The sequence below is a fragment of the Pantherophis guttatus genome, chromosome 7 (assembly GCF_059756535.1).
Source record: "Pantherophis guttatus breed Tessera chromosome 7, ASM5975653v1, whole genome shotgun sequence".
Classification (NCBI taxonomy): domain Eukaryota; kingdom Metazoa; phylum Chordata; class Lepidosauria; order Squamata; family Colubridae; genus Pantherophis; species Pantherophis guttatus.
In genome coordinates, this window is record NC_142069.1 from 27,075,088 (window position 1) to 27,099,704 (window position 24,617).

Sequence of the window (24,617 nt, forward strand, 5' to 3'; positions counted from 1 at the left end):
TTCACCTGAAAAGACAACATCTAATGAAAGACAACATCTCATTGGCTTAGTTGTCTGCAAGTTCTAAGACATTTTTAAAATGATGCTCTGTGGTACTGTATGCTCTGGGTATGATTTGGGAGTTCTTCTGGTTTGCAACAGTCCAGAATGACACTGCATAGTCTGCCTCTCAATAAGCAGGTATTTACTTTCACAATCTAAAATTTTATGTAGGAAGAGGGAGTTTTATGTAGAAGCGGAGTACATTTAATTTTTTTTTGTGAGTTTGAAAAATGTAGTGGTGTGATTGTGAATGAAGGTATATTTTTCATTTTTTCCCCACTTCTATTATAATAGCTGGATACCACTCTTACAATTTTGCACTGGCTTATACTGTAGTTTAAAGTGCTCTGAAGCCACAAACATTCTTCTCACTAAACTAATGCATTTGTCGGCCTTCAGAAAGACCATGGAAGATTTCCAGCAGAGTTAATGGTTCAAGGAAACCACACTTAAGGGGATGGCATCTGCATCTGTGTTTTTGCTGGGGAAAAAGAGATAAGTGACAGAAAATTAAAGACTGATTGATGGATTGATGCTACTGGCTGTTCTTCAAAAGAATTCAAGACAAAAATAAGCATCTTGAGGTTCCAAAACTGAAGTTTTCTTTGGCTCATGCATGGATGGAAATATTACAAAAAGATATGTTTCTGCTGTTTGCTGTCTTTATCACCTTCACCGCTTTTGATTGGTGCTGATCCCTACCAGAAAAAGTGAAATGTGGAGACACTAAAACTATATTGATTCCAGTACATAATTTATAGAGATGAAGGAGGAGAAGAAAACTCTGTAGAAATGTTCCAGTCCATGAATTCTCACTCAATGAAATATTCAGAAGATTATAAATATATGTTCAGGTATTAGATAAGTCTAAGACCAAGGCAGCTGCTTGGACATTATGCTAGAGATGTCCAAGTCAGAGCTTCTCTGCCAAAACTAATGTATTGCAAAGATTTCCTTGAACCAAGTACTGGATAATTAGAACAGAGGTTCTCTGACAGCTTATTTGCACACTTGATTAATATGCCATAAAAAGATAGGAATATTTCTTTAGAAATCTATCATTTGTGTGAGTCTAACTAGAAGTTGGCTACTCTTACTGTTGGTAAATAGAGAAAACTCTGCATTTCAGCTTGTAAGAACAGTGTGTTTAGCATTTCCAGAATGCAATTGATTCTGAGGAAGCACATGATAAAAAGAATACCAGCATACCTGGTTTGTTTAGAACAGCGGTCACCAGCTGGTGGTCCGTGGACCACTGGTGGTCCGTGAGAAAATTTTGGTGGTCCTCAGAAAAATTATTTGCATTTTTTAATATTTAATATTAAATATTAAAAATTATTTGCATTTTTTAATATTGCTGTCAGGTTTCGATGTCATCTCAAATAAATTGCACTCCCAAACAATTAATCTTTGCTGAAGTATTCCATTTATTGAGTACGACAGATCTGGCCCCGACTTAGTCGTAGCCAATACTAACCCTCTGACCCCCAAACCCTTCCCTTTCCGTTCCCCAATTCTCATCTTCTCATTGGCCATCTTCCAAGTCAGTCTCCTCAGCTTCTGACTTCACCCCATAGGAATGTTGCCCCCACCATCTCATCTCCTAGGGGATATTATCTACAAAGAAATAAGTAGGTGAAAAGTCAAGCCTCGTCTTTTTATGGCAGCATCAGAATGCTGACAATTGCACTAAATCAGGGGTCTTCAAACTATGACCCCGAGACGGATACGTGCAATGAACATTTGTGTTGCTGCAGAGAGTCTCCCCCTTCGGGGTCTTTTTGTGTGGGTCAGAGAGGGGCAGAAATTCTGACTTGGGGTCTGCTTCAGCTACCTGGTGCGGGGCTTTGGGCGAAGGCTGAGGGGAAGTACCGCTGGTGGTGAAGAGCCGGAGGACCTTGTTCCAGTGGGACTGTGGCATGGCCTGGAACTGGCTGACCATCTCAGCCCACTGAGCCTACAGGTGCTGGCACTTGGCCTTGTACTCCCACAGGCCATCCCTCTGCTTGGAAAGCCTATGCTCGTAGTCCTCAGTGAGGTGCTTCTGCTGAGCCTCCTTCTTGGTCAGATCAAATTTGAACTGAGCCAGCTGTTTTGCCAACTCTTTCTCGTGGTGGCTGCTTAGCTCCAACAATTGCTTCCTATTGGGGCCTAAGGAGCCTGGGCAGAGAGGCAAGGAGTGGCTGGCAGGGGAAGGGTGAGTAGAGGCCATCGAGGCACCCCTCGATGTGAGTGACATCAAGTTGACCACACCTACCCAGTCACATGCCCACCTAGCCACACCCATCCATCTGGTCATTAGGCAGATCATATTAGTGGTCTTTGGGATTTAAAATTATGAATTTAGTGGTCCCTTAGGTCCGAAAGGTTGGTGACCCCTTGTTTAGAACATGTCAAGCTTTAGCATGACAGAGAAAGTTGGAGACTCCAGAAAGGCCTCCTGCTAGGCAATTGTCTTTGTTAGTCCAGTTTTCTCTCTGTGAAAACATCAATTAATCCTTTGATCCTGCACAAAGAAATGCATTTTTTTAGTACGATCAGGAATTCTTTTTCTCCTTCTTCCCTTTGACAACATGTGCGTTGGTTCTCTCTCCCTCCCTCCCACCCTGTCTCCCTCCCTCCCTCCCTCTCTCTGAAACCAATTGTAGTCAGTTCGTCATAAAAGCAATCTGGGCAACTCTGGATTTTGGAGCATGGATTCTTCTGAAGGAAGTACTTATCAACCTATTAGCATATAAAATCACACAGACCATTTCTAGTTTCAGAAGTTTATACATTAGGGAGTTACAAGGAAGGGAGGTGTCCATGAACATCACCCTTGGCACCCAGAAAGCTCTGTGTCCCACCGGAATCTATTTTTCAAAAGCTCATTTTAAATATAAAAGTCATCTGGGAAATTGACATACTGCAAAATAAAGAGTTGGCTTTAGTATAGTTTTCATTTACAAAATGCCTGCAAGCTTCACGTAGATCCACAAGGCATTCTTAGACAATTAAAATGATGTTTGTCTGCAGCTGGTGGCTTGTTGAGACCTGTGTCCCAAGATAACTTGGGATGGTGGAAGATACCCTCAGAAGCTAGAGCAGGTGGTTGAAACAAGCTTTCTAGTTTTCCTTCTGGTATAAGACAATTTTTGTCAGTGACCATGCTCATAGATTTTCATAAATAGGTAAATCATCCCAAGGATTCCACATGTGCCTAAATTATCTTTCCTACTCTGAGTTCTATTGAGTGGATAAATATTTACAAAATTGGATTTTATGCTGTAGGATATATTTATAATAGCACTGTATAAATCACCCATTTCTATAGAACCTGAAGTGTTTTTTCAAAAAGGAAAACAATACAAACAATGAAATCAGTAGCAGTAAAATCAGATGGTATCCAAGCATCAAATAAGCAGTTCTAATACCTTTAAATAGGGACACAGTGGCTCAGTGGCTAACACGCTGAGCTTGTCTATCAAAAGGTCAGCTGTTCAGAGGTTGGAATCCTTAGTGCCACATAATGGGGTAAGCTCCCATTACTTGTCCCAGCTTCTGCCAACCTAGCAGTTCGAAAGCACGTAAAAAATGCAAGTAGAAAAATAGGAACCATCTTTGGTGGGAAGGTAACAGCGCTCTGTACGCCTTTGGTGTTGAATCATGTCGGCCAAATGACTATGGAGATGCCTTTGGACAGCACTGGTTCTTCGGCTTTGAAACGGAGATGAACACCACCCCCTAGAGTCAGGAACGACTAGCACATATGTGCGAGAGGAACCTTTACCTTTAATACATTTAAGCCAAAATGCTTGACAGGACAGTCAGTTTTAAAACAATTTTTGAAAAATGAAGAGGCTCGAGACATTCTGCTCCTCAAGAGGCAAGCCATGGAGAATACATCTTGATAGACCCCCAAATTCTTGATTTCATTTATCCTGGTGTCTTCCATACAGCAGGCCAGATCTTTTTTTTTTTTAAAGATTATGTAATAGATGTGCATAAGCCTATCACCAAATGATAGGCACCTGGCTACTTATTGGATCATCTCTCATCACTTTGAGGTGGATCTGGAAGTAAATCAGGAGCCAACGCTGTGATTGTAGATATTATATGAACCAAATCTGTTTTTGAAGCTTCTAAATTATCAAGTACAGCACATTACAGTAATATGTGAGATAATAAGGATCTGAATCACTGCAGTCTGAGTGCCTGGTATAAATAGGATGTGATTGTTATAATAACAGATGAAGCTGAGAAAAGGTCCTTTTAGCCTCAGCTTCCACTTGCTGCTGCAGTGGCAGAGAGGGTTAAATCTCTGGCACAGGGGTGAAATCCAAAATTTTTCCCTATCGGTTCTGTGGGTGTGTCTTGGTGGGTATGCAGGGGAAGGATATTACAAAACTTCCATTCCCACCCCACTCTGGGACCAGCCAGAGGTGGTATTTGCCGGTTCTCTGAACTACTCAAAATTTCCGCTACCAGTTCTCCAGAACCTGTTAGAACCTGCTGGATTTCATCCCTGCTCTGGCACTATGTTAGAACAATCTTTGATTTTACCATTCTTCCCATAAATATATCAACCAATGTTGTCTACTAGGGGAAGGATAAAAATCCTGCAGAACAATCCTTTTAGGCACTCCAGAAGCATACTATGATCAATGGTATCCTTCTTGGTATCCATCATGAGGTCTAATAAAACCACCCATAAGGAATAACATCCCTTTATGTTGTGATGAAGGTATCCCACCAAATTTACCAAAGTTCTCTCTACTCTATGCTTTGGGACAGAAACTTAATTGAACAGGGTCCAGAGTCCAGACAATCTCATTCCTCCAGGAGTCTTTGCATCACCATTCTTCTTGCTACAGTATACTTCTAAATATGAGTGCATAATTGTGTATATCCACTTTCACGCTTGTTTTTCTTTCACTACTGTGGAAGAGAGTAAGAAAGATAACTTTACAGAAATATTCAAGAACCATTCCCCAGGCAAAAGGGGCTGAAGCACTTCTGAAAGTCCAGAACCGTGAGATAACATTTGGCAGCAACTCAGACAGACACCTCCCTAATTCATTGGGAAGGAGGTTAAGGTATAATACAATTAGACTTTCAAGATTCTTTTATTATAGACAATTTCAATAAAAGTATATTTAGACTTCTTTGTAATTGATTTCTAGATCTGACCTATCTATGAAAGCTGACAAACCTATAATTCTATTTGCTTGCTTGATTTCTGAAAGGTCTTCATAAAGTCGAATTTGCCATGATCATCTGAGGAGAAGTCATTTGGAGCAATTTTATTGTTATAACCCTTGTTATCTCTGAAAGAGATAAGTGAGCTTCCCCACATGATCACCGAGAAACAAGTAGCCTCAAAAATTAATTTTTTACTGATTGGTTCATCAATCCTACAGAGGTTTAGCATGCCAATGCCATACATGCAAATCAAAAAGTGATCTGATCATGGCAAAGAGCTTTTGACAATGTCCTCCATTTCCAGATCATGTCATATCTCCTCTAAGATAAATGGAAGGAGCAGCATGCATTGACTCAAAATCTCCAAACTGGCTAAGGAAGCTATGAACTCCTGAGCCCACCTAAACTACTCTCCTTCTCCAGGAGAGCTCCATCCAGGTCCAGAATAGCATTCACATTTAGCTACCTGAGGACAGCACTTTTGGTTTCAAACCAGATCTCATAATTCATCATCACCAAGTCTTCTCCTCTGCTATGGAATCATGTCTTTTTGAACATTTAGAAACCTGATGAGCATATTTCAGAAATCCTCACATTCATACAGCTGGATCTCTGGTACAAGCCTGATTTGCATGTGCATCTGCTATCAAATCATGAAAGGATGAAGCCATATTTTGTATTGATCTGGCATTAATCAACAATATCCAAGGCTGTGGTACCCAATGATCCTATCACTTGATCTATAAATTATGGTAAATTGCAGATTCTTGTTCCCATGAAATGATTAGTCCATTGGCTCTTATCATACTACCCATGGCCATCACTATATGCCCTTTTCTTTTACTCTGTGTCTTCTTTGTCACCCAACATTGCAACAGTTAGTTTTTAATTGTTTTTAAATTTTGTATGTATTATTTTTTATTCTGGCTGTTCACCGCCCTGAGTCCTATTCTGGAGAAGGGCGGTATAGAAATTTAAATAATAATAATAATAATAATAATAATAATAATAATAATAATAATATTAATAATAATAATAATAATAGTACTTTTAGAGCATTTATTCTAATATGTGCTAAAAAAAATTTCAAGTAATTTTATACATCAGATGTGTTATCTATTATAGGTGCCTTTCCTTTTCCTTTCAGGTTTGACTTTCCTCTAGAGGTTATGCACAGTCAAGAAGAGACAAAATATACAAACTAGTTTACTCAGGCATAGGCCTTGATAGAAGAAACATCTAATTTGAAAAAAAAAACATAAAGCCATAACACTATCAGCAAATATTATAATGTTTTTCTATTAAAAAAATATGCACATGCAAATTATTTTCAGAATCTGTTTTTCATAATCTGATGTCTTTTATATGTGCTGATTTACAAAACCCATTATCCTAGCCAGCAGAGTGAGGATGACTGTTCCAATAAATTGGGATGGATGTTCTCAATTGGATTTCCTGGAATGTGTGTGTATGAGGAAACAACACACTCATAGAGACTTAAGTTTTTGTCAAAAGTTTTAAGTTATTCACCCGAAAACATTGCCAAAACACAGGGAACAGTTTGATAGTGAGTGAAAGGTCAGAAAATCTAAAGATGAAAATATTCATATGCCCATCTATCCAGTGTGGTTGTGTTTCTTTTTAATTAGCTCAACATGTTAGAATGGTAGCCTAAATAATAATATAGCTGGAGTTTTCAATGAGCTACCTCATAATTCATTGCTTATGGGGATCTTATTCAAATAGTGAGAGATATTTCATCCTAAAATGCAGAGCCCATATTGCCTTTCATGTATGGCCAAGCAAGAGAAAAACTAATAAAAATAAAAACCCAAAAATATTGTCAAAAATAAAGCACAACCAAGTAATTGGTTGCTACAGTATTCAGCAACATGTGAAATATAAAAAATAGATCTGCCGCCATGGTAAAAAGCTATCCTATATCTTGAATTTGGAAATAACTACAGGGCTGTTATCATAAACTCTGCTAAGAATGCAATTAGGCAAGTGGCAAAATAAGATCTTCCCATGTTATTATTAGAGGGTGGTTGCAAGTATACATTTCAGAGACTAATGTGTATAATAAAAAGAAATCTCAGAGCCAGTATTGTTGTCTGAGAGTCTTGGAAAGAAATTACTAGTAATAAATTATATCAAGCATTTTTTAGAAACTAACAAACAGAAATTTTAAATAAATCCCTATGCCCAACACATCACCACATTAAAGAAAATGGAATCATTGGGGAAGAGTAGAACCCATAAACAGCAAATGAACATGCAGTTTTAAAGATTCTGAATAGAATCTCTACAGGAAGGAAAAAAGTGATACTCAAACAAGCAGACTTTTTTTAATATGAAGAAGAATGGTGTTTTGAGGAAAGAGTAGCAGTGGGAATTGTTAGAGATGAGTTATGGTAAGCTTTTTTTATAGTCCTCTCTCTCTGTGTCTCTCATTCTCTTTTAGCCTTCTGTGATTCTGCATGGAATCAAAACTTAGATATCAAATGATTTTGACTCGTTGTCAACTAAGGAATAATAATGTTGGATTAAACAATCAACTGCATTTCCCCACCATGTAACCTGAAGGAAATGCTAGATGGGAAAAAAGGTTGATTATGGCCACATACTTTGTGCTTGCCGTGTTGTCTGCTTCAAGAGTATTATTTTCTATTCTGAACCATTTTTGTTTCAGAATAATTGAGCTGTATTGAGTAATTGAGTAATTTATCTTTTGAGCACGATGTTTTCCCTAACAGTTTGGTGAACCATCTGCATTCTACCCTAAATAGAAGGTATTCTTTTCATTTATATCCAGGATGGGGAAGTAGAGTCACCTTTCTTTCCCACCCGTGTCCAGTGAACTGTAATGGTTCTCTTTCTCTTCTCTCTTTTAAAATTTTATGTTGCAAAATGAAACACTGCAACCACGTTTCATGGTTTTAAGGACATCTCCTTCTTTGCTTCTATAAAACTGATCCATCGGTTCTTCATTGGCAGAACTTGACTATGAACCTACAGTGGATGAAGGAATGAAGGAATAACATATTTCCTTTGGTTTGATCACTGTACTATGTAAGCAAGATATTAAGATAATGGCAGGAGGAAGGAAGGGAAAGGTTGTGTTTTAAGGTTAAATGGGAGCATGTGATGAGTGGGTGTGAAAGCATCTATTTTTGCAAGTTTTGGCCAAAGCGAAGGAAAAAGTAGGAATGAATGAGGAAGAAAATGGCAGATATTGATAGACCTGCAAATGCAAAGGCCATCCAGCAATGCTAACCTTCTGTGAATAGATGGGATGTGCAAGGAGCAGAGGAACAACCAATATTGCTTAGCGCATTGTAAGCCGCCCTGAGTCTCCGGAGAAGTGCGGCATATAAATCAAATTTTAAAAAAATAGCTTGTGTCATAGGCTGCACTCAACTGTTCCCGAAGGCAACCATAAATTCCATTCTGGATGCCAATGGTTTTAGAACAGGGCCAGGTTGGTCCCAAGGAAACCCTGCTTACCAACCTGATCTTGTCCTAAAACCACTGGCATCCAGAATGGAATTTATGGTTGCCTTCGGGAACAGTTGAGTGCAGCTGATGACACAAGCTATTAAGTTGGTGTGAGATAATGTTGAAGATGGTTTAAGAGGAAAGCATCTGAAATTTCAGAATGATCAGATTGAAAGGGTACTTCCTGTCATTACTTCTCATGGTAAATCTTCCACTCATTTGATAATGCTATGCAAGAGAATCATGCCAAACTAATTTAATTTAATTTAATATTTAAATTTATATACTGCCCTTCTCCTGAAGGACTCAGGGCGGTGAACAGCCATAGATAAAAAATATAGAATACAAAATTTAAAAACAATTTAAAAATACATTAAACAATCTGGCCCGACAATTAAAATCCCCCATTTAAAATTAAAATTACACCATTAGAGAGTTAGGCCAGCCCAACTTGATGAAATAAAAAAAGTTTTGAGGGCCCAAAGGAAAGTACGTAGATCCGGAATCATCTGTATCTCCAGGGGGAGCTCGTTCCAGAGGGGAGCTTGTTTCACAGAGAAAGCTCTCCCCCTGGGGGCCACCAGTTGACATTGTTTGGCCGACGGCACCCAGAGAAGCCCCTCTCTGTGGGAGCATACTGGCCGGTGGGAAGCTCTCGGTGGCAGAAACTGAGCTTCTTTCCACAGTATTTTCCTGAAATGTGGATGGAAGCAACTTCTGACTAAGATGCTACTACCTGATTATGAACAATGTTGCCTCAGAGCCTGCTCCATTCCCAAGGGAAGATATGACTGGGGATGGCCAAAATCTGAATGGGTTGCTATGGAAAAACCAGAAATTCTTATGTCTATCGGTTCCGCTTACATATACCACTAAATCTGGATAGAAGCTGATCTTCAGTAAAGATAAACAAAATAGTAATGGGTTCTTCTCCAAAAGGGGGTGAAGATTTATATGATTTCCAAGCAAAATTAATATAATCCTTAAGGAATTATATGCATAAAATGCATAATGCATGAATACATCTTACAGACATGCTTAGGGATGTAATCCAAGCGAAGAAAATGCATAATTATCTGTTGTGATTTTATATGTTTCATAATATTTAAGTGAAAGGGCAGAGAAAGAAGCAAAAGGGAGAAATTCTTTAAAGTTGGATATAGATATATCATTGATGATAGGTTTGCTGCAGTTGCAAATGTTTCTATAGCATATTTTTGAATATAAAGATTGCATTCAATAATGAGTACAAGCCTTGAAGCCAATGCTGCATGCATTTTAAATCTTGCTTCCAAATAATCCCAAACTAATTTTTTTGGTTTTTTAAAATATACAGTAGATATTTTTTATGATGTTATATTTCTACCATATGAGAATACTAAAGCATAAGATAAGGTTCATTTTCTAGAGGGTAGTTTGAAATCATAAATCAACCAATTATATTAGAAAGCAATACATTCCAGTTACCAAAAAAAGAGAAAAGAACCCCATCTCTCTGAGTGTATGAGGTTGGGTGAACTTAAACTAGTCAATATTGAAATTTCATTCAATCACAGCTTTCAGTAAGAAGGCAAATTTAGCAGAAAAGATTAGATGTCTAATAGGGTGTATGGGCATTCAACACTTTTCCCCCAAAAAGTCAAAACTGGAATGGAAGAATTCTGTTTGGTTCTCTGGATAGTGTAAACTTATTTGCTTTCAGAGCCTTTCTCTTCTGCTTCATGTATCTGTGTGGTTGCAACAGAAAAGTTTCAAGAAGGTCCACTCTGAGTTTTAGTTCCACCTATTTTTGGAGGGTTGCAATGTATGGCTGTGAAAGTTGGACCATAAGAAAGGCTGAGCGCCAAAGAATTAAGGCCTTTGGACTATGGTGCTGGAGAAGACTCCTGAGAGTCCCTTGGACTGCAAGGTGATCAAAATGGTCAGTCTTAGAGGAGATCAACCCTGACTGCTCTTTAGAAGGCCAGATCCTGAAGATGAAACTCAAATATTTTGGCCACCTAATGAGAAGGAAGGACTCATTGGAGAAGAGCCTAATGCTGGGAAAGATTGAGTGCAAAAGAAGGGGACGACAGAAAACGAGGTGGCTGGATGGAGTCACTGAAGCAGTAGGCGTGAGCTTAAATGGACTCCAGAGGATGGTAGAGGACAGGAAAGCCTGGAGGAACATTGTCCATGGGGTACGATGGTCGGACACGACTTTGTAACTAACAACAATTTTGGGGGGACTTTTTGTATAACTCAAGACTTCTTTTGGTTTGTGAAATCACAATGAGGCTTTGATCTCAGAATTATTTCTGTCTTTTGACCCTATTTCTTCCATGTGGCAGACTCAAACTGCTGTCCTTGCTGGAAATGAAACTGGCTTAAGATGTTGTCTTCAGCTTTGGCAATTATGATAGACAGGTATTCTGATCAAAGGACAAATAACACAGCCCCAATTGGTAGATTCTGTTATTTCTGTATCTGTCTCACCTGTACCAGAAAGGCAAGCCTCAATTGCTTTGCTTTAGTCACCTTCATACTTGATACCATTTGAACACAATATGTTTGGTCTTGACTGTCCACCAGGATAGGGATGGGGTTAGTTGACAATATATGTTCCTGTCTTTGGGAAATGATTAATAGGCTACTTTGTGTTGATGCAGGTAGAATGTGCAGATGACCTCACAGATTCACAGTTACCTAGAAATGAAAATAGATCCACTACATAAGGGATGATCAAAATCCCTTATCTAGTGAACCTCCACAGCTGCATACAGTCTCTAAATATATTTTTATCACCTTCAAACTATCATTGCTAAAATCAGGGATACAGCTGACTGATTTTGAGGCTGTCCACAAAAAAATGCCAACAAACACATATGCCTGTTTTAGAAATCCTAGAAATAGTTAGGCCTATTTAAAAATAAAACCTTAGCAACCCTAAAAGAATTAAATCCAATGAGGTAGGAAATTGGCAGGTGCCAAATAAATTGATTAAGTACACATTGGGATTGAGACCTAGGGTTTAGCACAGTGTGGAACTCCAATAAATACTTTTTACAAGCCCAGGAAGCTGCTTCCTACTAAAATTTGCTTCATGAATTGCAACATCTGAAATAAAGGGACTGCTCCCTATAATATCACTAAGTATTCTGATCCCTAAGGGGGACAGAAAAAAGATGGTGAGGAAATCAAAGGCTGGAAACGTCTGGTTACATTTGCTTGAGCTCAATCAACAACATTAACCTGGGGAAATCAAACAGAGAATAAAGTTCTACCTCTTTTGAATGGAACTTGCTTACATCACATAAACACAGAAAAAGGTTGAATTTATATTCCTCTGGTTGTGCTTACCACTTTAAAGTTAATGGCTATCTTGAGGGACACACCTGCCTCCAGTATAAGTACAGATAAATAAAAATGGAGTTAAGACAAAAAAAAATCCACCATGGTTTAGGGAAAGGGGTTTTCTAATGGGCAAGAGAGAGTGGGAAATTAGGTGCATAAGAGGTGGAAAGTGCAAAAGGATTGAGACAAAAGGAAAGTCATTCATTGCAGTAGTTGTGATACTTATTAAAGAACTTCCTTCCTTGGCTTAAACATACCATATTTTTTGGAGTATAATACGCAGCTTAGTTTTTGGGGAGGAAAATAAGGGAAAAAAATCTGCCTACCAGGTATTCATCTGGCTAGCATCCTTAGTCTGGTCAGCTTCAGCACGTTAGTTTGCTGGTTTTTTATCCCCTGCTTGGGGATAAAAAACAGCTTCTAAGGCACAGCTGAGAGGAAGCAGCAATGAGAAAAGCAGGCAAAGCAGGGGGAGATCGCTTCACTCAGCTAGCGCCTAGTTAGGGCTGAAAAAAAGCTTCTAAAGAACAACTGAGAGTCAGAGCAAAGCATGGAGATCCCTTCACTGGCTAGCGCCTCGTTAGCTCCTCGTTAGGGCTGAAAAAAAGCTTTGAAAAAGCTACATTTGGAGTATAAAATGCATCCAAATTTTCAGCCTCTTTTTTTGGGGGGGGGGAGAAAGGTGCGTTTTATAATCTGAAAAATACGGTATATCTCTTGAAGATTTCAGGGACGGCCAAACAAAATTCAACATGGATGATCTGATTGAGTCAAGAATTGTAAGGAGGGAGATTCTGCATATTCTAGAGGACCCATATTTATTACATAAGGTGGCCCAGGCATATCTGGTTTATTGTTCTCCAAGCCCAATCTTTTGCTTATCATACTACACTCAGACAACATCCCTGCAGTTAAGATATGAAGAGGATAATGGCAATGAGAATGTCCCATGGCTATTATGTTATATTAGCCTATATAGAAAAGGGCAAACAGACTGAAGAGGAGAGAAGGCAGAATGGCTGCTGAAGCAATATCATAGCAAAATTACTGCTCAGCTCTGGATGTGTTTCAGAACTCTACTAGGAATAAAGGTGAACTTAGTTTTCAGAAAGTAATAGATAAGAGACCATCTCTGTACCACAGAGCACATTAATGAACTGCCACAGTGGATTGCTATCTATACATCAATTATAAGAATAGAAAGCGCTCATTTCTTTTCTAACATTTCTTCATATGGCTGAGTCCCCAATAACTGTTAAAACAAAATGGGGGGAAAGCAGATTTCTCTCATCAAGCATTTGGGTTTGAATGTCAGGATATAAATACTTTGAATACTCCTTTTCTTAGTAAAGGAACGTCCTGGAAGAATCTTATGATAATGCTTATGAAAATCTCTGCACTATTTCAAATATGGCTTTTTGAGCAGACCTTTCTCCACCGGCTACCTTTCTGCTCTGCAGTTGTTGCAGGCATTTCGGATTGATGCACCTGAATCAGCTGTTAAGAAATGGCAGTTTCACATAGGCATCCAGTAGCTTCAGGGAACAGAGGTTGATTGGCTGGGAGAATGGTGTAATGTACATTTTCCTTTGGCCTTCCTCAAGGTCATGGCTGGCTCAGAGCATCTGTAAAGATCCAGGACCTGGATAATTCACAGCGACCCCAGTTCTCCACACATGCCAGTTTTTGTTGTTCTCCTTGAAAGTTCCCTTGACACCTGCTGAACTCTACCAAAAGAAAGTGAGTGAAGGGGCCTCGTTATTTTAAATGGGGCTTGACAGAACCTAATAAAGAGCATAAAACAGAGCAATTTTCACAGGGCAATCACATGAGGCCGTTAAAGAAAGGGCTAAGAACTCAATTACAGCCCATTACTGTTGAAGCTGTCTCTTTATTTCCAATACATGCTTCCTCTTTCTGACCATCAGCTTCTGCAACATGCCGTTGAAGCAAGTAATGGTGGTTTCTTCTATGCCTACTTGTTTGACTAATGGTGTGCATCAGCTGTTTGGATCCCTTCATCCAGTGAAGTAAAGACTTCCAAGCATTTAATTGAGAGAGCCTAGAAACCATCTGTAAAATTAGTAGAGAAGACAAGCCAGTGTCCAAGTGCTTTTTCAGCAATTGGTTTATGATTTACCATGTTTGAAGAAAGTTAATCATTGCAGTGTTGTGGAAGATAACCACACTTCTTCAGATTTTGCAACACCCACCACCCACCATTATCTAATCACACATGTCTTTGCTTGAGGTCTTCTGTCATGGAATTTGGGATGTGAAGATTAATATAATCTGCACCACTGTTGCAAATAGACACATCCAGTATCACTTCATTCTGTTTCTCAGTTAAATCTTTTTAAATCATAATTCCACATTTGCTATGGTGAAATGTGTTATTCTGAGATCCATATTTGTATGAATATATGTTTGTGTGTGTACATCAGCTGAAATGATTAGATTTCTTTTCTGCCTGCCCTTGTTTTTTACACCAATATACTAATATATACTTTTTTTGTGTCCCTGTTGTGATTTTGCACTCCTTTCTATCTAGTAGGGCCTATATTTTTTAAAAAAATAAAATAAAATTCAAATACAGATAGTCTTCAACTAATGACCATAATTGGGACCAGACTTTCCATTGCTGAATGGTGCAGTTATGAAGTGAGTTGCACCTTGATCTTTTTAATGTAGCAGTTAAGCAAATCCCATGGCTGTTGAGCGAATCTGACTTCCCTCATTGACTTTGCTTGATGGAATCCACCTGGAAAAGTTGTTAATGGTGATTCAAATGCTGCTACTGAAACAAAAACATTCTGATTGCAAAACACCCGATTTTTGATCATGTAACTGCAGGGTTGCTGTAGTAGTAGTAGTAGTAGTACGTGTGAGTAACTGGTCATAACATTTTTCAAAACCATTGTAAATTCTTATTAAGTGAATTGCTGAGAACTACCTACCACCACAATTTATTAATTTGATTCTGGCTTAATTACTATTGTAAGTTGAGAACTACCAAGAGCAGACAGCAACCCCAATTCCCTCACATGCTCACAACTTTTGATAGAATAGAATAGAATGAATGAGCTGGAAGGGACCTTGGAGGTCTTCTAGTCCAGACCCCTGCTCAAGCAGGAGAACCTATACTATTTCAGATAAGTGACTGTCTAGACTCTTAAAAACATACAGTGATGGAGTGCCCACAAATTCTGGAGGCAAGCTGTTCCACTGGTTAATTTTCTTCTCTGTTAGGAAATTTCTCCTTAATTCCAGGTTGCTTCTGTCTTTGATTAGTTTCCAACCATTGTTTCTTGTCCTGCCCTCCAGTGCTTTGGAAAATAATTTGATCCCCTCTTCTTTGTGGCAGCCTTTCAAGTACTGGAATACTGCTATCATGTCATCCCTAATTCTTCTTTTCTTTAGACTAGCCAAACCCAAATCTCTCTAGACCTTTGATCATCTTAGTTGCTCTTCTCTGAACTTTTTCCAAAGTCTCAACATCTTTTTTGTAGTATGGTGACCAAAATTGGTTGCAGTATTCCAGTTTGATCCCAGTTTCAGATCAGGTTAATAGCAATAGTGATGCACATTCACAAAAACACATGGTGGGAGAGTGGATATAGTGCTGGTGATGGCCAACAATGAGCTATCCAGAGAATCATAGGAAAGGGGGGGGTTTCTACAAGTGAGATTTGTACTCTCCATTTGTAAATGAACTTTCTAAACAATTACTTTTTGCAATGCTACGAATGCTAATTTTGATGAGTTAAGACCATTTTTTAATGTTACATCTGACTTGCATGTTTCCATTTTTAATTGTAATGTCTTGTTCATCAGATGAAATTATATTATTTTCCCAAATTGGATATCATGATGTTGTAGTGACAAAGTTTTTACAAAGTTTGTTATAACATTACAAACTCCACAGTTAACAAACATAGTATAAAAAGGGTAGAAACAACAACAAAAAAGACAAAAAAAAAAAATAAAGCCATAGAACCAATCGATCTCAGGAAAAAATTGGCCCAGTTTTGAGTAGATCAAAGAATCAGTCATCATCAATTTTCCTTAGAGAATTTGTCCCAACATTGATTTTTCAGCCACCCAAGGAAAAAGCTTCATCTATTTGTTAGTTTGTTTATATTTTTAATCCTTTGTGCATCTCCTTTTGCATAAACAGGATTTCCCAAGGCAGTTCATATAATTAAACTCTGCAAATATTTTATGTGCTCTTGTGATTATCAGAGGGATAATATGCAGATGATGAAACCAATCATGGCATGGAGGTAAACTGCTAATCTCTGCCCTTGAAGAAAAAACTGGTTCATTCTGTGGCTGTGCTCATATCTTTGGAATTCAAATAATTCCACCTTGTTTGAGACACTTGTTCAAATGTACGCTCTTCTTGATTTTGTAATATCCTGAATCTGCATGCATATTAACTGAGAATATTCACAGTGGGAATGACCATCACTATCCTAACAATCCCTCCAAGATATAAAGTGTATTACGCTTTATTATCATTTGACTGACAGCATCAGAGGATATAAATGATATATGAAAGTACCCTCTGAGTCTACTTTCACTGCTTAGATGTCTTTTAAAAAATCTCACTTTATTAGAACATTGAGCTAATAAATCCAGGTGATGCCTTCCTTCTCTGTTTAATCTATTGCAGAGGAGTGGTGAATCATAGGTTTCTCCAGCTTGTCAGATCAATATATTTGCAGATAAGAAAGAGGTAGGTGCCCCTGAAAGATGAAAGCCACTGAGAAGTTTCTTTTCTTATTCCAAGCATTGGTTGGTTGGTTGGTGTGATGCTCCATGGCCTAGGTTGCAACCCTTGTATTGTGCAGGCAACCGCTTGTTTCCTTTCTTGCAAGTCCTAAAATGTGATACCTGGCAAGGAAGATACTGAGGGGATACCAAGTGAGGCAAAGTAGAAAATGTGCAATTCGCAAAATGAAAGAAAAAGATAAGAAAAGCAGGAATATAGGGAAAATAGAGTTGAGTTAATTGCTTCTGCTAATTGCTTTAATGGTTTTTGATGGCTGGTGGCCTTTAAAGCTATGCAACTATTTCCCTCATTCTGATCTTTTTCACAGGTTTTTGGACTTCAGCTTCCATTTACTGTATTTTCTACAATGTATGGAAAATTGACCTCCAACCTATTTTAGGAGGAGATATTGTTTTATTTTTGTTTTCCTCCACTTCCTCCCCAAGAGACACCCGAATTATAATGTTAGCCAGAGGCATTTTGTCAAAATAACAAAAATTTTGTGAAGCAAGCCCTGCTGTCCCTTATATACTTATGAGCAATGTCACAAGGCACACACAAAAGAAGTTTGCACCTCAACATTGCAACACTTGCTTCAGGATCTTCTCACTCTTTTGCCTTCCTGTAGACATTGCCATCCAAAGGGACCATGCCTACCCTACCCACAGTAGGTCTCTAGAAATGTTTCTGCAAGATCAGGAGTGGACTGGGAAGAGAATCTGGTAAAGACTGGGGAAATAGAAGTGCTAAGACAGCAAATTCTGTCTTTTTTGAATTCTGTCAAATTTGCAGCCCGCAGGCCAGATGTGTCACATGTTGGCCACGCCCACACCCAGTTTAGCGAAGAGAATAAAGTCACAATACTTCACATGATGACGCCGTGACAACACAAGTTTGACACCCCTGTGCTAAGAGAATAGCAAATGAGAAGGCCATTTTTATTTAAGGTGAAAATTACAAGCTCCCTTCACCCTCACTTGTGCTTCTGATATTCATAGTGACAACTCAAACAATAAAGCAATTCAACAAGACCCTTCCCAAAATAAGAACAGTGTTTGCACAATATACTAGATTTGATTAAAGCTGGTAAATCTTTAATTGAGCATAGCATGTTCTATCAACACAACATTAATAATTTGCTAATCTGGGTGTAGAGCTAGTGTAGTCCATGAATCCAGCTCTTTGTTACTGATGCTGCTGCTTTCACTGACTTTCTTGTCTGCTCATGACTCCCCAGGCTTCTTCTTTAGTCCAGCCAATGTTTTCACTCATGGAATTAGAAGCCAAGAAATGAGATTGGGGGGGGGGGGTTGAGGAATGTTTTGGCTTCTGACCTGCCTGATGGTTCCACTTCCTCATGGCCAGAAGCCAAAAGTAGTTTGTGGAACTTGGAAAAGAGTTTTGGCTGTGAATCTCCAGGCTGATTCAAAGGGCAACACATTTGTGGAAAATCCTGGCTTCTGTGAGAAATTACTGCTTAAACGTGCATTTAAATTATTGACAGGGAGCAGAAGGTGGCTGTTTTCCTCCCCCCTTCATTTCTCATTTTCACCTTGGTTCCATCTACTCTTTTTCCTTAAGATGCCTATCAAAGAAAGAAATGTACCCACAGACTGGAGAATGCTATCTGAAATTTAATATGGGGATTGATACAGCAAGGTACCAGTTTGGAAATAGCTATATAATGAAAGGCAGCATATTCATATACAACCTTTGCCATTCCATGACTTCATAAGTATGAAAATATCACACTTCACTTAAGACAAGGGTGTCAAACTGGTAGCCCGCAGACTGGATGTGTCATGTGCAGGCCACGCCTACCCCAGCTCATCATACGTCACGTGATGCAATTGAGTTTGACACTGGTGATTTAAGACCATTTCTTGTAAAGTCTCTTGAAAGAATTTCAAAAGCAAAGTCTCTTATCAGCGTAAGACTTGATCTTTTTCCTGAAAAACGTAGAACATGTTTTCTGAATAGTATTATTCTAAAACTCATTGTAAGCCGCCCTGAGTCTCCGGAGAAGAGTGGCATATAAATTAAAGCTATATGTATGTATGTATGTATGTATGTATGTATGTATGTATATATACATATACATTGCTCCTGGAAGCATGAAGCCGAGAACACCAGCCTGAAGATGACGAATGAGACTTCGTCGAAACGTCGCCAAGACACTTCCAATTTTACGTGGGAGAAGACCCGAATAACCAAAGACCTACATATATATATATATATATATATATATATATATATATATATATATATATACATATACATACATACATACATACATACATACATATATATATATATATATATATATATATATATATATATATATATACATATATACAGTAAAAACATCTTCCAAACAGCATGTTCTGCAGCCGATATAAAATTTTGCTGCTTAAGTTTATCCTATTCAAAACAACTTTATTTCAAATTTGTTACCCTTATACTGACTCTCACTTCTGCATGATAAACTACCTTGTTTGAAGAAATTTAGTTAGGAAATTACAGTGTGAAAAACATTAAAAAAAAAACCAGCCTGCTGAGCATGCCCAATTCATTACCTCCCTTGCTAATTTAAGTCTGCACCCCAAGTGTGATTAATGTTTCCAGGTGTAGTGATTTGTTAGTGCTCACAGAGAAATTATAAAAATGGAAAAGATCTATAGTATTTAATTAATCGATGACAAATAATTCTTCTTTGCAATAAGCCCAGTAGTCATGTGCCAGTGTTGAAAAAGTAGATGTTTTTATTGTTCCAAAATGATTTTGTTGCCTTTCAATCTCTTTTTAATAATAGCTGATGTGCTTCTGAATTCTTCCATAAACAGAATTTAAAAAGAAAAGAAGAGATCAGCAGCTGATCAGCTGGATCTTGTAGAATCTTAGATGAAATGTAGTTTGACAGTGGGTTTAAGGAGGTTTAAGGATGTAGAAAGAACATGCCAGTAGATTCCTAACTCAGAAAAACTCAGTCCAACATATCCTGGTTGTTCAGTGACAGAGCAAAAGACATGCAGAAAATGAGTTGATCTTGAAAATTTCCAAGTAACCTGATTGAGTTAAATTATGATTGATTTTCTATCTTAAACCAGAAACATCCATTATAATCAATACAGACCAGAAGGTTATCTGATGTCTTCTAGATATTTGGAATACAATATTCAGGGGATTTTTTGATAATGATGCTTGGGACTGCTTGGAATCCAACAGTATGAAGCATCTGAGATTGCCTGTCCTTAATAGACAGACAGACACACACACACACACACACAAAACCACATGAGTTTTTCAAACTCATTCAAAGTGCTTTAAGGCAGGTAACTATGTTTCTCACTTTGCACTTAAGCAGATGTCTGAAAACACTCAAATAGAGAATAATGGCAATGAGTCAATTGTTTTAGGATTCCTCCCTACTTGCATTTAATGATGGACTGAGCATTTCTTTGGCAACCTTTTCTGCCATATCCTAAAATTATTGCCTTTCTTTATCCTACACCCAAGACAATCATGATGTGCCATCAAGTCATTACAGACTCTGAGAAACCACATAAATAGACCATGACAAGCTGTCCCTAACCTGGTCTTCCAATGCTTCCCTCATAGCCATTGTAACTGAATCCATTCACCTTGCTGATGGTTGTCATCTTCTTTTCTTCCCTTTTCTTCCCCACCGATGCCATGTATCTAATCTATAATTTTAAAGCCATTTTTACCTATTCCGATGTTAAAAATGTGTTTTCTCTCCTAAATACCAAAGAAAAGCCAGGACTGTTTTACCATTAATGTCACTTGATGTGGCTATCTTTGAGACCGCCTTCTACCGCATAACCCCCAACGACCGGTAAGATCCCACAGAGTTGGTCTCCTCCGGGTCCCGTCAGCTAAACAATGCCGGCTGATGGGCCCGTGGGGGAAGGTCTTCTCTGTGGCTGCCCCAGCTCTCTGGAACCAGTTACCTCCTGAGGTCCGGACCATCTCCACCCTATTGGCCTTCGAAAAAGCGGTGAAGACCTGGCTTTTCCAGCAGGCCTGGGACCATTGATCTCGCTCTTGCGATCCGGCAAGATCCGGCCATGAATGGTGTGAATGAGATTTAATGTTTTTAAATAAATAGATAGATAGATAGATAGATAGATAGATAGATAGATAGATAGATAGATAGATACACTTGATGTGTAGTCAGCAGAGGCATTTTGAGGGACCTCTAGGAATCGGGATAAAGTCTAGTCCTTATTGGCTATTCTAGGACGAGCTGGGCATGTCTCCTTGATTACAGCCCATGAGTGTTTTCTGTGGCTATTTTGCTTTGGAATTGAATCTGAGTCTTTCAACCCCTCAGTTGCCACTGTCACATCTGTGTTTAGCAGCAGTGTGAACGGCCACTTGGAGGGGGCGAGAGGAAAAGAGAGAGATAGAGATGGAGGGAGGGAGGGAGAAGGCACATGTTTTTCAGCTGCATGTTTGGGTTGTTAGCTATTCAGACTAATGCAGCTATCTGCATTATGCTTGGAGAACTGGTGGGTACACATTTTGGAGTTGGTTTTATTTACGATACAGATTTCCAGGCTCTTTCTTCTCTTTGTTTATTTTAATTTTATATTACTTTGGCATTACAAAACATATAAACCCATTTTGTGTGTTTGTATAATAAAACACAAAAAAATTATATGCTTTTGTGATTACAGTTACTTGCATTTAGGATAATTTAAGATAATTTGATATAAAACTTATACTGGATTTAGGATAATTGTACATTATCCCCAAATCCTCCAGTTACATGGAGGATAGAGGAGATTTTTATTCCTGCTCTAGCACTTAATACTGAGAAGTATTGCACATGTATAATAATTATCCTGGCAAATAACCATTGATGGATCCTAAATTTGTCTAAATTCCTTTTAAGATCACAAACCCATCTTCTGCACTCCATAAGTAAATAATACTTTGTATAAATTGTTGTGCTGTTGTTTTAAATTTTATGATCTTTGCTTTCTTTTTCTTACAGGCTGACAGAAAATTGATGTCACAGCATTTATTGTACTCATCTATATTATAGGCCCTCCCCCCTCAGATCTTTGTTTATATTTAAATTAATGTTTCTTAACCTCAGCAACTTTAGCTCAAACAAACTCCAGCAAGATGGCTGGGGAATTCTGGGAGTTGAAGTTTACACATTTTAAAGTTGTTGAGGTTAAGAAATTAGATACCCAAAAAGGGATTCAAAATGTACCAACAGACGCCCCATAGAATTGTCTATCAAGACAAATAAAGCCTATCAAGACAAATATATACATAACTAGGAATCTTGAAATACCTTAAGTAGTTATAGATTTATGGTGCTTTAGGATTTTGTGGACTACAGCTGACTTCATCAATCTTGAAGGTGTTTTGAGATGTAAGGGCCTGCTTCCCCTCTCCATTCGAGAAAGTAGAACTCTTTAAACAATTAGCATTACAAAAGGAACCTCTTATTGAAGGAAAGAGATATCAAGACAAAGGAATCTGAGGATTCCCGAGCAAATCTGTTAGGTTAAGGCAGTTAGAAACCCCTCCCCTCAGTCTGGTGTTGAATAAGCCAATACACAGGTGTGAAGTTGTTTTGAGAATCGTCGGCTGAGAAGGTGATAAGAAACTGTTCTCAGGCATCTCCTGCTGGAGGCTCTGGAGCTGAAACAAAACAGATCCCCCCCACTTACATTCCCAAGAGGGTAAATCAAAATACAGGATAAATAGGCAGGAAAAAGGCTATAAACTAAAGACTGCATCTAGGCCCCCTCCCCACCAGAACGTCATCCTGATAGGGATCTATGGGACCTGACAGACACACTTGGTGGATTTTGTTGCAGTCTTACCTCCAGAAATTGTGGATGCACCAATACTGGAGGCTTTAAAGAAGAGATTGAATAACCATTTGTCTGAAATGGTATAGAGTTTCCTGCTGAAGCAGGGGGTTGGACTAGAAGACCTCCAAAGTCCCTTCCAACTCTTGCTATCCCATTATTCTATTTCTGAATATTAAATGCTTGTAGGATCAGAGCAGAGTAGTACTTCCTGAATGCGTATAAAATGTGATCAAATGATATCTATTTTTTAATGTACACTAGAACTGCTGCATCATTAATCATTCACTTATGGGTTTTTCCCTGCCTCAGGCACTTAAGTTTGTTTATTGAAATGAAGCAGAAGATGGCAGTCCACAAATCCATAGAAGAAGATGCTCTGCTGGGATTCTGGGAGCATTTATCATCGCATAAGGGTCTTTCTAGCACTGAGAGGACCCCAGCAATCTGCCCTTGAGGATTTTCGGGTGTTTAATCTCCATTTGGGATGCTGCAGGGGTTGGTGCTCACTTCTCTCTTACTTAACATCTACTTGACAACATGGCATGATCTCATTCATCACCATGGGGTGAGTTATCATCAGTATGCTTCAAATACCCAATTGTACATCTGTGGTTCAGACAAATTAAGCAATCCTGGTGTTTGGAAGCTGTGAGAATATGAGTGGGGTGCTAACTGACAAGACTGACAAGTGCTGTGAGAGTATGGATGGGATGCTAACTGACAACCCTGACAAGACTGAGTGGCTTTGGCTTTGGCAGTCCTCTGGTTCTGGGGTTATATCATAACTGATGCGGGTGGGGTGGCACTGCTCCAAACAGACTCATCTGGGGTTCCTCTAGATTCACAACATCTGTTTGATGAGCAGGTAGCAGTCATGTCTAGGAGGACCAGTTGTGCCATTGCTAGGTCAGTATGTTAGTAGAACAAGTGGAGCCATAGTGCTTTCAGAATACTCAATGGCTGGATTTATACAATATTGTAACCCAGGGTTAATAAAGTACAATTGTTACATTCACATAATATGCTACACTAAAACAATCACATTACAGATTAGGCCCGTGATGGTGAACCTATGGCATGCGTGCCACAGGTGGCACACGGAGCCATATCGGTGGGCATATGAGCTCAGCTCTGGCACACTGATTTTCAGGCCTTCTGGGTCCACCAGTCGGCAAACAGGCCATTTCCAGCCTCCGGAGGGCATCCGGGGGAGTGGGGAAGGCCGTTTGTGCCCTCCCCAGGCTCCTAGAAAGGCTCTGGAGCCTGGAGAGAGTGAAAAACATGTCTACCGGGCCAACTGTGCCATCATGTGCCAAAAGCAGAGGGAGCATGGAGGATCACGCACACATGCGGGGCACATAGAATTATGGGTGTCGGCATGCGTGTGCGCTCCCTCCACTTTTGGCACGCGATGGCAAAAAGGTTAGCCATCACTGGATTAGGCTAATGGCTTGGTTCACACAATGTGAAGAAACAACTGTATAACACAAATCCCTAATCCTATTTTGGCTTGCTTCTAGCATCTTGTGAGATCATTGTTACTCACTTATTAAACAGCTTTTGCAAGTTTAAGTTTGGTATACTTTTGTAGCTTTCCCCAACAAAAGTTACACTACTTTTGCAGAAAACAGCTCAAAACAGAACATATGAACAGCTGACAGAGGAGAATGTTTACCCATATTAACAGGCAGGTAGCCAGTTAATCATTTGAAGGAAGAAAAAAAAGGAGACCCCAAATTTATACAGATTTAGCATATGCTAATGTATATCTATAAGTACACTTTTATAAACAAGTTGTGTAATTCAAATAGAAACCCAATTCATCTCCGCACTGTGGAGAAGAATGTTACTCATTGAACAAGTTACCAGTGTAACCTGCCTTCTAGTTGCCCACTGTTGAGTGGCTGCTTCCTAGTTTATCCTCTTCCAAT